At 47.4% G+C, this 14,415-nt stretch overlaps 1 protein-coding gene across 1 annotated transcript in view; it reads right to left on the reverse strand.

The window, feature by feature from the left end:
* Positions 1-14,151, reverse strand: part of LOC123935914 (putative uncharacterized membrane protein YMR173W-A) — a 73,903-nt gene extending 59,752 nt beyond the window's left edge. The window contains exon 1 of the mRNA XM_045996765.1: positions 11,572-14,151. The gene's annotated coding sequence lies outside the window, so the exon portion shown is untranslated. The remainder of the gene's footprint in view (positions 1-11,571) is intronic.
* Between the last annotated feature and the right edge of the window lie 264 nt (positions 14,152-14,415).

Raw genomic sequence — 14,415 nt, forward strand, 5'->3', positions numbered from 1 at the left:
CCGAGCCTTTGCTTGGGAAGCTGGCGGCATGGAGCATCAATGACTAATGTGGTCTGCAGTACAGCCGCAGGCCCCAGCTCTGACTGCCATGCTCCACGTCTGTGCCCTTGGCTGGGGGCTAAGCCCCTGTGGAGTTGGGCACTTGGATGTCGGAAATGGTGTCTTTCTGTGAAAATAGTTAAATTAAATGCCCAAGGGACTGGAAGAAGTCACAGTGAGGTGGGTATCAGACAGATGGGAGTGAGACATGGCGAAACCCAGCAGGACGGAGCACATACTGTGTGGAGGGGGGAGTACCCTACAGCAACGAAGACAAGGGGAGGAGAAGGATGGGTACAGAGACCCGTTCTAGGTGACACTCCACTTTGTAAGCCCCCATGCCACAAAAGATACTCTGAGGTGTCTCTGTTGTGATTGAGTTCAACTCCCCTCCTGTGAAGGAACAGCAATACCTCACAAGATTGCAAGGAGTGCCCAGAATCTGGAAAAGTTTGCATTCTCTGGACACACGTGTGTGGTGGGCATGCTCGAGTCTCCGGAAGATGGATCCATCTCCTGTCACTAATGACCTCAAACTCAGGGGCTCAAATCAACCCACAGGTGTCATCCTGCCATTCTGGAGGTCAGAATTCTAAAAAAACGGGGCTAAAATCAAGGCTTCTGCATGGTTGGGTCCTCCCGGAGGCTCCAGGGGACAATACTTCTCCCCACCTTGGTGCAGCTTATAGAACTGCATTCTTCATATTCCCTGGTTCCTGGTTCCTTCGTGCAAAACCAGCAGGCTGGTGTCGTTAAACCTTTGCTTTTGACATCATGTTGCCTTCTCCCTGACTTTCCCATCTCCCTCTTAATAAGGACCATTGTTCAACTAACCATAGCCAGGAAAACACATCTGCAGAGCAAGTGGAGTTTGGTGGAGTCTGGAATAAAGTTGGGTGGTTAGATGTCCCCCCAGGACACACCCACTGTACCTGTCCAGTCCTTGTATGGATTATGTCAATAATGGATGATTTTTAGCAACTTGAAGGCATAATTCTCCTACAAATACACTGTGAGGTGCATCAAGGATTTTTTTTTTTTTTTTTTAAGTGAGGGAGCTGGACAAGCATTAAGACATCAATAGAGGTTCTACAGAGGCTGGAGGGCTTGGTAGATACACGGTCAAGACACCGGAATGAGATGCAAAAAAGCAGGCATAAAGCAGGTAAATGTTCTACAGGGCAAAAATCCCTTAACTTTAGGGTCATGTCTTCTCTCCAGCTGGCATTAACTAATAAACTACCTATCATCGGCAAGTTACCACATCAGCTGATCGATAACCCATAATAATTCATACAAGGTTACAATTGCTGAGGATCAGGTTCCCCCAAATGGTTTCATTCAACAAATGCCGGTGCAGGACATAGAAAAGGGACATGGTATTGTTCTCCTGCTCATTTCCACAGGCTGCTTGATTCTTATTGCCTCCGAGTGTCCCATGTGCTCTGGTTGCAGGAAAGAAGGAACAGACGCTACAAGTAGATCCATATGGTTTCTGCACTGAAATGGTGCAAATGACCTTTCTGAGTGTTGGAGTGCAGTGGATAAGCCCTTCTCTTGTAGGTGCTGGCTCTCTGGACACAGGCTACGGCCCATCTCCTGTTTAGCCTTTAAAATCAGGTGCACACAAAGACAAGACTCTTCTAAGTCAAGAGTCTTAGAAGGGAAAGTATCAAGTGGCTTGGATAATGTCCAGTCCAAAGGTGGAAGAGAGAGAGAGAGCAGGGTCTAACTGAGGCCATGCCCTAGGTACTGGGAGGAGCTGGCTGGATGCTGTCAGACCCCATCTTCTCAGTGCCTGAGAAGATGCCTCTGCCAGCTTGAGAGGACCATGGACTCCATCTCTGCATCACCAGATCTGCGTGGGTCTTCCTGGCTAGGCAGGTGTCTCCTGCATAAAGAAGTGTAAGTAAGAGAGGACCATGCCTTTGCCACATCCCAGGCAGGAGTGGGACACAGGGGCTTCCCATGAGATGGGAAAGGTTCCTCAAACATGGGGTGTTCAGATGCTGGCTGATCTGACTGCCATATGTGCTCATCTAGACACCACCAGGTACCCTGGGCAGGATTTCACAATGCGCACATGATTTTCTTCCCAAGTATGACAAAAACATCTGGGAATGGTATCTAGGTAATGTTTTATTAATAACAGCTTCCTCCTTGTCTTTGCATTAGGTGACAGAGAGAAGAGTAGCTACTCCCAGTGATAACACACACACACACACACATACATTTTATCACATTGTGTGTATATGTATATGTATATAAACCTCTGTATATGTATATGTATCTGATTCCAAACATTCTCATTCCCTCAAAAGGAGAGACAATTCCCATGAGCCGTCACACCCCATCCCCCTGACAACCATGGATCCACTTTCCGTTTCTATGGATTTGCCTATTCTGGATATTACTTATATAAATGGAATCATATGCTTTGTGCTATTTTGTGTGTGGCTTCTGTCACTTACCATAATGTTGGTTTGGAATCTATATTAAAAAAAAAAAAATCACTGAAAAATACTCACGATAAGCCTCTAGACGACACTGAAAGATGCAGCTGATAAGCACAAGGAGGAATAGCTGAACTAAAAGTACTCATCACACCCAGCACTGGTGAAGTTGTGCAGCCGCTGGCATGCCGATGGGGATGCAAAATGGCAGCACATCTCTGGAAAACGGTTTGGCGGTTTCTTATGGAGTTAAGTGGACACTGCATGTGGGATCCAGCAATCCCATTGCTAGGTATTTATTACCCAAGAGCAGTAACCATATACGTTCACAGAAAACCTGGACGTGAAAACTGAAAACAGCATTCTGCCTCACCTGCCCCCAAGGGGAAACAACCTAGAGTGGGGAATGGATGGGGCACGGTGGCATGTGCGTACAATGGGACATCACTCAGCCACAAAAGGGGAGGGATCACTGCTGCATGCACAACCCTGTCCAGTGTCAAATGCATACTGCTGAGTAGCAGAAGAGAGTTTCAAAGGACTAAGTACTGCCTGGAGTCATTTATACTATTTTACGGAAAAGGCAAATAGAAGGAGAAAAACAGAGCAGTGGTTGTCATGATTCTTGCTGGACAAAATGTCAGACTGTGTTTTCAGGGGCTGGGGGAGGAGGGACTTGTCCGAGATGATGGGAGAGTTATGCATCCTGCTGGGGTGGTTCCATGAATCTGTACACTTGTTAAAGATCACAGGACTGAACTCTAAGACACAGTGAATGTTGTACCATTTGTAAAATGTTTAGAAGACCTGCAGGTTTTCAAAAAATCAAAAAGAGAATGACCATATCATCCAGCAATTCCATGACTGGGTATTTATCCAAAAGAAGTGAAAGCAGGGACTTACAGATATTTGCATACTTGTGTTCACAGCAGCATAATTCACAATGGCCAAGAAGTGGAAGCAGTCCAAGTGTCCATGGGTGGATCGATGGATGGATGGATGGGTGGATGGATGGATGGATGGATGGATGGATGGATGGATGGGTGTGTGGATGGATGGATGGATGGATGGATGGATGGATGGATGGATGGATGTGGAGATGGATGGATGGATGGATAGATGTGGAGATGGATGGATGGATGGATGGATGGATGGACGGACAGACAGATGGCTGTGGAGATGGATGGATGGATGGGTGGGTGGATGGATGATGGGTGGGTGGATGGATGGATGGATGGATGGATGGCTGAATGTTTGGCCACCAAACTGGCTGGCTGGCTGGTTAAGTGGCATGTGGTCCATGAATAGAATGGAATATGATGTAGTCTTGGAAAGAAAGGGCATTCTGCACCTAGTGCTATGCTGTGGATGGACCTCAAGGACATGGAGCTGAGTGACAGAAACCAGACCCAGAAGGACAAATCCTGTGATGTATATGGGGTCTGTAGAGGAGTCCCATCCACAAAGACAGAGAGTAGAGACATAGACAGGACTTGGGGAGTAAGTGTTTCATGCGGATAGAGCTTCAGTTTGGGAAGACGGAAGGTTCTGGAAATGGATAGTGGGGTTGATTGCACAACAGTGTGAATGTGCTCGATGGCTTTGAGCTGTGCACTTAAAAATGAATAAGATGGCAAATTGTATGCTGTGTGCATTTTACCACAATATAAAATTTAAAACAATTTTTTGTTGTTGTTTGAAAAGCCTGGGTGAAAAAATGTCTTGCTCTAGACAGAGCATGCAAAAGCACTCAGAGGTTAGGACTGCGCATGCAATTAACATTTATTTTTATGCCATCCCTTTAAATTGTTTATTTGCAGTGGAATACATAACAGGTCTGTAGGATGTATTCATCCACAGATGCGCACTGGGGCACAGGTGAAACGCTCTGCCTGCCGAGTGTGGTACTGGCCCTGAGAGCCAGCAGAGGGACCGACATCCAGTGTCTCTCCCCAGGTGGGGCCCTGAGTTCAGAACTGAGCTGAAAGCAATCCTGGGAAATCAGGAAGGGAGGAAGGCAAGTGTGGAACTGCCAGCTGGTGCTACAGACACTCTTGCCTTGATCTGGTTACATTCCTAATCATGGTCCTTGGGTGGGTATTGGCTCTGCCCAGATGTGGAAGCTCCCTTAGAGAGGGGCACCTGGTCGGAGTGTGCACGCTTTCAGGTGGGGCTGGGATGCACGCCCACCAGCCTCTCCCCAGCATCCCAGACCCTCAGCGTTCTGAGAATGTCACCCCAGGACGCCTCTCCTCTGAAAAGTAAGCAGCAGTGCTCACAGGCTTCTGCAGACCTCAGGGGTTGTTTTAAAAATTTATTTCTTCATTTTTGCCCTGGAACAGAGTCATAACTCACTTGGAATATTAATGGGGACTTCAGCTCTGCAATTGTAAAATCTAGTGCACACAGCTTGAAATGTCTGGAACTGCATTGTATTTGGGGTGGTTTTGTGGTTCCCCAAAGGGAGCAGTTTGACCCCCCAGGGGACACCTGCTGATTGTCACAGTGAGGGGGCTGGCACTGGCATGGGGTGGGTGGAGATCACGGACGCTGCTCCACACCTGACAGTGCCCAGGATGCCCCACATCACAGAGTTATTCAGCCCCAGATGTTAAGAGTGATAAGGTGGAGACATCTGTGTCAGCATAACAGATTCTGGATGCCTATCTGTCCATCTGTCTGTCTATCTATCCATCCTTCCATCCACCCATATCTATGTATCATCTACCTATCCATCCATCCATCCACCCATCTACCCATCATATCTACCTATCATCTATCTATCTATCTATCTTTCTATCTTCTATCTATCCACCCATCTATCAACCTATCTATATATCTATCATCTATCCATCCACCCACCTACCATCTATCTATCCATCCATCATCTATCTATCCATCCATCATATTTATATATCATCTACTTATCCATCCATCCATCCACCCATCCATCCATCCACCCATCCATCCACCCATCCACCCATCCATCCATCCATCCATCCACCCATCCATCCACCCATCCATCCATCCACCTATTCATCCATCCACCCATCCCTCCATTGCATCCATCCACACATCCATCCATCCATCATCCATACGTCCATCCATCCAACATCCATCCATCCATCCATCTACATATCCATCCATCCATACATACATCCATCCATACATCTACCCATCTACCCATCCTATCTATCTATCTATCATCTATCTATATCTATCAATCATCACCTATCTATTTACCTATCCATCCATCATCCATCCATCTGTCAGGTATGGTAGTGGTCTGCCACCAGAGACAAGTTTCTCCTTCATAGGGGACACTTGCAGATATCTGGGGACATTTTTGACTGTCACAATTGGGGGGGTTACTCCTGGCATCTGGTGGGTGGAGGCCAATACCCTACCATGTTCAGGATTTCCCACCCCAGAGAATAAGCCAACCTCACCTACCAATCTTGTCCAGGTGGAGACTCCCTGCTGTACCTGGGACTACCCGATAATACCCTCTCATACAAATCATGACTATATATGTGTGTCTGTGTATAATTCACAAATCTGTCTCATGGATACATAATAGCTATGCATATATATGCATTTGCTTGTGAATATATGAATATCTATGTGTCTAACCATGAAACAAAGCTGTGAAAACCCAAAGTCTGCCCATGTGGTTGTGTTTCCTGACTCTCTCGGGACCTCAGGCTGGTGATTTATAAATTGCTGATCCCACCCAGTCTCTGCGTGGCCATGCGTGTCCCACCAGCTCCTTGTACCAGTTGGCGATGCTTTCCGTCGTTTTCATCGGGGAGTTATTTTGCGTATACAACTTCATCGTGAGCCATTTTCCCTAACGCCCAAGGCACATCCCGAAAGTAAATCGTGTGCTTTCTGACAGCATCTCGAGTTGCTGTCATCATCTGGGACTGTTTTATAACTCCCTGCCGCCACGGGAAGGGCTGCCTTTGTGGGGCACCTCTCCGCGTCCTGGATCCGTAGGGAATCGACCATCATGTTTCACTCTGCCTTGGTGCTCATAAAAGCTGCCAGGGAAAGAATTTCAAAGATGTGCAGAAAATGATGAAACCAAATTGGTCCGTTCGTTCCCAGTCTGAAGGTTGCTGGAACTCATCGGCTCACGGGCTCCCCTTTTCTCCAGAGGTGAGGAGCTGGAGTCTTGCAACTCAGCAGGCGCTTTGCTAGAAGGCAACATTAAAGCTGTTTGCCTTTGCCAAGGATGCCCGGAGGGAAGGTCAAAGAGAAAAAAGCAAGGCTGCCTGCGGCCATTTACATTCAGACTAGGGAGGAGGGGCCAACCCAGGGACTGAAGAGGGAGGGTCTGCAGTCAACCCTGAGGGTTCTGAGACTAAACTGCCTAGATATTACACTCTGGAAATATGCAAGGTTGGAAAACAGCATCAGAATAAGGAAAATAAGGTCTTTGAAGAGAGAAGGAGTGCTTTTCTTCCTGGGACCTTGATTCTACATGCAAATGAAGGATTTGACATATTGCAGGATTTTATGTTTGACAAGCTACATGGGCCATCTCTGAGGGTGTCTTGAGAGCCGTGTTCAAAGCATCCAGTATCCCAGCGTCATAGGTGGAACGAGCGCCTGCCATGGTCTGGGGGAGAGAGGTCAAGCAGGGTAGGATTGCTGCAGAACTCCTTTGCCCTCTGTTTTCATCCCTATTGTAGGTTTGCAGAGGGTACATGAGATGCCGCTGAAAATCTGCCCTCACATGTTGGCCTCCCAGCTGGAACTGACACCTCCCCTCTCATGAGCCTATCTCATTTGGAGAGGAAACTAATATCCCACATGCATTTTTTTGCCCAGATGGAACCAAAAAACAAGTCACCTGGAGGCTTGTTGGATCTCCGTGACAAGACGAAACAACTAAACAGCCCACCGGAGGGTTGCTCCCTGCACCAATGTGAAGCTCTCAGTTTGAGCAGAAGAGACTTGGGCATGGTCCCTATTCTGGGGAAATCAGGACGATCTCAGCAATTTGTGAGAATGGGTCATCGTGCTATGCCGTTGCTCCAATCACCTCACTCCTATAGATGTCTGCGAAAACATGGGCTTCTGACCCCACTGGAAATCACGGCTCAGGAGAGCTGTCCCAAGGGGGGTGATTCCTGAAGCATGTTGAGCATTTGGACAAATGAAAAGTGCTCAGTCAGCAGGACGCACTCTGTTGCACTGGGGCAGTTTGGTGCAACTGCAAGCCATGCATGTGGGCACCCAATGTGCGTCCAAGAGGAAAAGCCGAGTCTTGCTTTGAGGTGCTTTCCGTGCTCTCCATCGCAAATGTTTGATTGATGGATCTGGGATTCAATTAGCCTTTTAACATGTACCTTCAGGTGCATTTAGGACATACACCCTGTTTCACAACCAGCACTTCATCCTGGCTCCAGAACATTCTCATCCCCCCAAAACGAGACCCTCTCCCCATGAGCAGTCAAACTCCATCCCTCTCCCGAGCCCTCGGGAACTACTAATCTTTCTGTGTCTATGGATTTAACTGTTCTGGGTACTTCACAGAAATGGCATCTACACCATGTGGTCTTTTGTTCCTGGTTTCTTCCAGTTACGATGTTTTTGAGGCTGGTCCATAGGGTGTGTATGGGCCCTCGATTCCTTTTTCATGGTCAAATAATATTCTGTTGTGGGGGATGTACGCTAATGCATTTCTTTTTAAACACAGGCTTCGTGCCCAACCTAGGGCTTGAACCCATGACCCTGAGATCGAGAGTTACATGGTCTCCCGACGGAGCACCCAGGCACCCTGCTAATGCATTTTTAATGTGCTCCCACTATCTTAAAATGAAATCACAGGAACTTACAGCTATGGACAAATTGAATCGCAGCCACATCATGTCCCTGTAATTTGTAATAAAGCGATAGGCATTTGAACATGTCAGTGCTTGCAGATGACGAAGCGGTAAGACGCTCGCCTCTGCATGTCAGATCCCCAAGAAGGTGTCGGCCGCAAACAGATGCTGCCTCAGGCATGCGGCATTAGTAATTCCGATGCCGTGAGCTGCCATCTGCATTTCTGCAAACGGGGAACAAGTCAACCAAGGACAATCTTGTATGAATGTAGGGGCTGCTTCCCTGGAAAACTCCACGACTGCGTTTCTGTGTCAACGGAATGAGGTTCTAGGCTTGGGTTCATGACATACAGGATGTTCATCTGCCTGGTCATCTGGCTGGACATTGAGAAGTCAAGAGGGCATGGGGACATGGTACACTGGGTAGCCCTGTCCTGTGCCTTGCAACGAGTCTACTACGGTGGAGCCCCCCAGCTAAATTGTGAAGAGTAGCTTTTTAATTTTGTTTAGTGTTGTTGTGTTTTCTTTTCACGGTGCCCTTCTCTACCCTTTCATGAACCATGTAGAGAACAACCAGCATTGATAACCACTGGGCCATGGGGAAGGCAAGCCAAGTCTTCAGGTGCACATGACTTGGACCCAACTCACAATGGTGGCATTACTCACAAGGCAAGATCTTGGGCAGCCTTAACACCCTCGTATGGCCCCCTCCCGTGATTGTGAGGACCATAAAAAGACCCACTGAAGGGGCACCTGGGTGGCTCAGTCAGTCTGAGTGACTGACTTTGATTTCAGCTCAGGTCATGGTCTTAGGGCCATGAGTTCACTGTCAGGCTCCATGCTCAGTGTGGAGTCTGGTTGTCCCTCTCCCTCTGCTCTTTCCTTTCTCCCTCTCTCTCTCTCAAATAAATAAACAAATAAAATCTTTTTAAAAAGACATATTGAACATAATAAGACACTCTTTGCCCAAGTCATGGCCAACAGACATCTCACAGTGTAAGTGTAAATCAAAACACGGTCCCCTACACAGTAAATATGTACATTTTTGCTAAATTATACCTCAATGAAGTCAGAAAAATAAAAATGAATATCCTCCCCCTAAAAGAATGTTCCTTTTAGTTACCATGCTATGACTTTCTCTGAGATATTTTTAATGAAAACTCATTGAATCACACCTGGCACCATGGTTGACCAGCTGTACCACACAGTCTTTGAAGGACGATATAAATAGGTCTTGGAGGAAATAGGACATGCAAAATTTTTAATGCATTGGTGGATCCATGACATCAAAATTATTATTCTTAATTCTACATATCTGGGAATTCCTTTTTTTTTCTTTTTTTTTTTTTTTAAAGTAAGCTCCATGCCCAGCATGGAGATTCAGACCCGAGATCAAGACCTGAGCTGAGATCAAGAGACGGACGCTCAACCAGCTGAGCCATCCAGGCACCTCTCTATCTGGGAATTTTTAAAAACACTGGTTTGAGTAAGCCATGGTGTAAAGAGGAAAAAATGAAGACAAGGACGGCACTGGGTATCCATAAGGTGTAGACCAAGTCAGAGGGAGAAATGAGTGACACAGAGGGCTTCCACTGGACATACAGAAATAAAGAAATAATGGCATCTATCACATCAGAAAGTTAGGCAATATATCCCAGAATGAAGGGAAGAAGTTAGGCAACTGATACAGCCAAAAACGATAAATTAGCAATAAACGCACCCGTTGGTAAAGTTCTATTCCTGAACCAGAGAACGTCCTTCCTTGTGTAGAAGGTCAGAGCGGGAGACCTCCCAAGCTCTTTACAAGGCACAGACGTTCACACACCGCCCCTTCCAGGAAAGCAGGAGCAACTTAAGTCTAGGTTTATGTTTGTGCTTTTATGGCATTTGGAAAAAGCTATGGCTCTAGGCTCAATGACGAGGATACTGGTATCCAGATGACAGAAAATGAAACTCCAACTACAGCTGACCCGTGAACAACACAGTGTGAACTGCACAGGTCCACTCAGATGCAGATTTTTTTCGATAAATGTAGCACAATCTTGTCAATGTCTCTTCTCTTCCTATGATTTTCTTAATCACACTTTTATTTTCTGTAGCTTATTTTTATTGTAGGAACACAGAATATAATACACAGAACATACAAAATATTAATTGACTATATTATTGGTCAGGCTTCTGGTCAACAGCAGGCTCCCAGGAACTAAGTTTTGGGGGGAAGTCCAAAATTATATGTGGATTTTTGAGTGCATAGAGGCTGTGCACACCCAGCCTTGTGCTGTTCAAGGGTCAAGTGTAATTTCTCCACTTAAATGACAAATTAAATCCAGACCTTGCCTGCAAAACCATGGGTGTCATATAGTTATTCCTGAACTTTTCTCAAGCAGAGTGCATCATAGGTTTTGTTGTCTCAGCAAACCTGAGTGCAGACAAGGTCGTGTTAGCATCATCACTCGGTAGATGAGGCTCAGAAAGACAGACCCGAAGGCTTAATGATGGTGCCCAGTGCAAGACTGCACACTTCCCAAAGCTCACATCCAATGGGACATGGGATGTCCTCCCTGACCTGTAGACCAATCCAAGAAGCTTCCCCCATCTCTCCTCCCGACCTGTCCCACCTTGGAGGGAGCCCGGTGCACCTTGCATGGTTGAATTTCCAAACAGTCAAGATGAGAGGTGCCCATGTTACCTGTTCATGAAACAGAAACCTTCAACATCCAGTTGGCATCCAGACAGTGCTCGTGTCCTACACAGACCAGCCTTTGCTGAACTCACTCTTTTTTGTTAAAAGTCTCTGCTATCCTAGACAGTGAAATCTCCACATCCCAGGGATTAGAACCTAATATCCATGGAGGCCATTATCAGTTCATCACAGACCTCCAGCTCCTTTGGGACAAGAGCTAGGTCCCACGCAACTTGAGCGAGCTTGTGTTTCCTCAGAGCCTGGCTTGGTAGAAATGAATGAATGAATGAACAGATGAAGAGGTGAATGAATGAAGTGGCCCCTCCCACTGCTGAACCAAAACAAAACTCATCATTGCGACACTGAAGTAACAAAAGAACAGCTTTACCGAGAAGAGAAACACATGCATCCTGAGTCCAACTACTGAATCAAGTCTTGCTGTGGATGGAAAGTCGTCGCCCTGGTGTGGGCTCAGAGACCCTCGCGGATCCCCTAATATGAGTGACAGGCTCCAACCCCAAATCCCCAGTGCCTGCCAAGTCACGGAATCAGCTTTACTCACCCAGAGATCCGCACGAATTCTCCAGCTGCTGGGAAGGGTCTCTGAGCACCGAGGAATTTTACGATCATGTGTCAAGGGCGTCTGCTAACTTCTCCAGAACCATGATTAACCATGTGTTGTTGTTTTTTTCCCCTCTCTTTCTCTCTCCCAGGGAGGAAGAGCAACATAGGGGCTGTCATGTAACAAATAAGGACAATCTGAGCCAGCGTCCTACAAAGTTCAAATTGCTCTTGGATTGCATCTTCTCAGCTCGAGGATTGCAGCATCTGTCAGACCCTGGCGTGCTTGTTTTCTCAGTGATGGAGGATGCCGGCTTGGACAGGCATCATCCTACCACACCGTCTTGAGCCTCTACTTGGAAAGTACCTTCTGATTCAAGGTCTAAAAGACATTAATCTGTGCTTCAGGGCTTTAGTAGAACATCTGAGCAGTTTGAGGACATGCCAGCATGTAGCGGTAGAAGATGCAGTCTGAGTACATCTGGTTCACGTTGGGTCTCGAACTTGGTTGAACAAGAGGATGGCTTGAGAAGCTCTGCAGAAATGCTGATGTCCAGAAGAATGAACCCAGGAATTCTACTGAAGGTAGGAATGAGCGGTAATCATTTTCAGACCTGCCTCCAGTGGGCCAGCAAACCCCATCAGCCTAGCTGGACTTTGGAGGAGACTGTCAGCATCTTTGTTGAGAAGACTTGTTTACGGTTCCCCACCTTGGCCAAGAAAAGACAGAGAACTCTGTCACTGAAAGAGAATCCGTCATGGGCGCTCTCAAATACCCCAAACCAGAGCAATGGCACTCCTTTGTATTTTATTAAGTTCCCATGAAGTCATGGTCCATTCCAGGACAGCAGATTCCTAAACTGCTTCATGGTGCCACGGCACCCATCCTGGAACAACCAAGAGGCAATCCTATAAAGCACCTGTCCGTGCATCCCGTGTGAGCCCCACGCTAGAACAGTTGCTGGCTGTGATTCCAAAGCATGCATGTGCCCAGAGCCGACGTCAGATTTGAGTGTTTGGTGAGATTCTGTTAATTGAAGGCATGGATGGTTGGATGACCAGCAGTCACTGCTCTGGAAGTTCAGAGTGCAGTCCAGCAACACGCAGGCAGTGTCCTCTCCACTGCATTTTCAAGTGGCTAGTCTGTCCTTGTTGGAACCTGTGAACATCCTCAGAGAGAGGACTGAGCCTTCCTTGCCTGACTGGTAGCTGAGTAAGGGCGAGCCCGGAAGTCAAGGATGGTGCCCCGTAAACTTCGGGAGATAGAACCACAGGAATTCATCCTCCTCCAACTCTGAAGACCAGAAGTCTGGGATCCCAGCGAGGCAGGGCTGCTGAGATCCTGGTGGGGCAGAGCTGTGCTCCCTCCAGAGGCTCCAGGGAAAGGTACTTCTTGCCTCTTCTGGGGGCTCTAGGTGTCCTTGGGTTTGTGGCCACGTCCTTCCTCTCTTTGTCTCCATGGTCACATGACCTCTTCCTATTTTGCGATCAAATCTCTCTCTACTATCTCTGATAGGAAAGTGATGATTACACTGAGTATACCTAGATAAGCCAGGATGATCTCCTCACCCTAAGATCTTGATTCCATCCTGAAGATGATCTCTCCAAGTAGAATCACATTCATAGGTTCTGGAGGGTGAGCGCATGGAGGTATCTTTTGGAGAGGATCATAATTCCACCCCGAGAAAGACCAACTGGATACAACCCCAAAGACCCTCCATCTCTGTCCGACTGTCAGTGCATGGATCACCGTTCATGCTCCTGGTAGACAAGCTGCCTGTGCCCACAGATAAGGGAGGAAGCATCAGAAGATGTCCAGTTCAGGTGGGGTCTGATGAGCTGTGACTGACACCCATGACTGGGCGACCGATATGCTTGTGGCTACTTCAGTGTCATGGATTCAGCATAAACCAGGCCCTGCAGAAGCCTCTAGGAAGGATGTCAAGAGAAGTGTAAATGGACATTTTGAATGGGAAACAACCCAGGAGAAGGTCATGTGTGGCAATGTGATGGTGACTGAGGGGGAAACCAAGGCCCCTTCCTTTACCTGTTGCCCAAAACAGACAGTGAGCAACGTCATGAACGCCTTTCCCTGTCCCACAAGATGCTGCACGGAGTGATTACAGACTCTTCTCCTCATTCCTGTCCTGTAGAACCCATGGGGATTGTCATCTAGACCCTTCCGTCCTCCTTGTCCTACAGAACCCCATGGGGAATGCTGTCCAGTCCCCTCTCCTCATCCCTGCCCTATAGAAACCTATGGTGAGTGCTGATCAGACCCTTCTCCTCATTCCCATCCTACAGAGCCCCATGGTGAGGGCCATCCAGGTCCCTCTCATCCTGCCTTAGAGAACCATATAGGTTCTATACATGACTCATGGGCTTGAGATCATGACAGCAGCTCTGAGGGCTACAGGTGGTACCTGGGACCAGGTTACTCTCAAAGCATGGAGTAGAATATGGGTTGTTACCTGAGCCTGAGACTGGGGAAGGCTCATGTCTCTGTTTCACAAACCCATGAGTCAAAGCTGGGTGTCTAGAATGATAGATGAGTAGAAGAACAAAGGACACAGGGAAACCCAAGCCCGCTACAGCCCTAATGGATCTGCTCCCTTGAAAGTGTCCACCTGACCCGGAATGTGTCTCCCAAATCTGGTCCCCGTCCTGTACGAAACAAGGAAGACCGTACAGTGGGATTAGGCAGCATTTAATTGTTTATGGCACTTGTAGAAATTTGGCACATGATTTATGGCTTCGGACCACCTCCTTGGGAATTACATTCAATGTTCCTTTTGGTCCTTGACTTCCTGCAAAGGCAGGAGAGCAGACAGGAGACCTCTGGGGA

This window comes from Meles meles, chromosome Y (assembly GCF_922984935.1).
Source record: "Meles meles chromosome Y, mMelMel3.1 paternal haplotype, whole genome shotgun sequence".
Lineage (NCBI taxonomy): Eukaryota > Metazoa > Chordata > Mammalia > Carnivora > Mustelidae > Meles > Meles meles.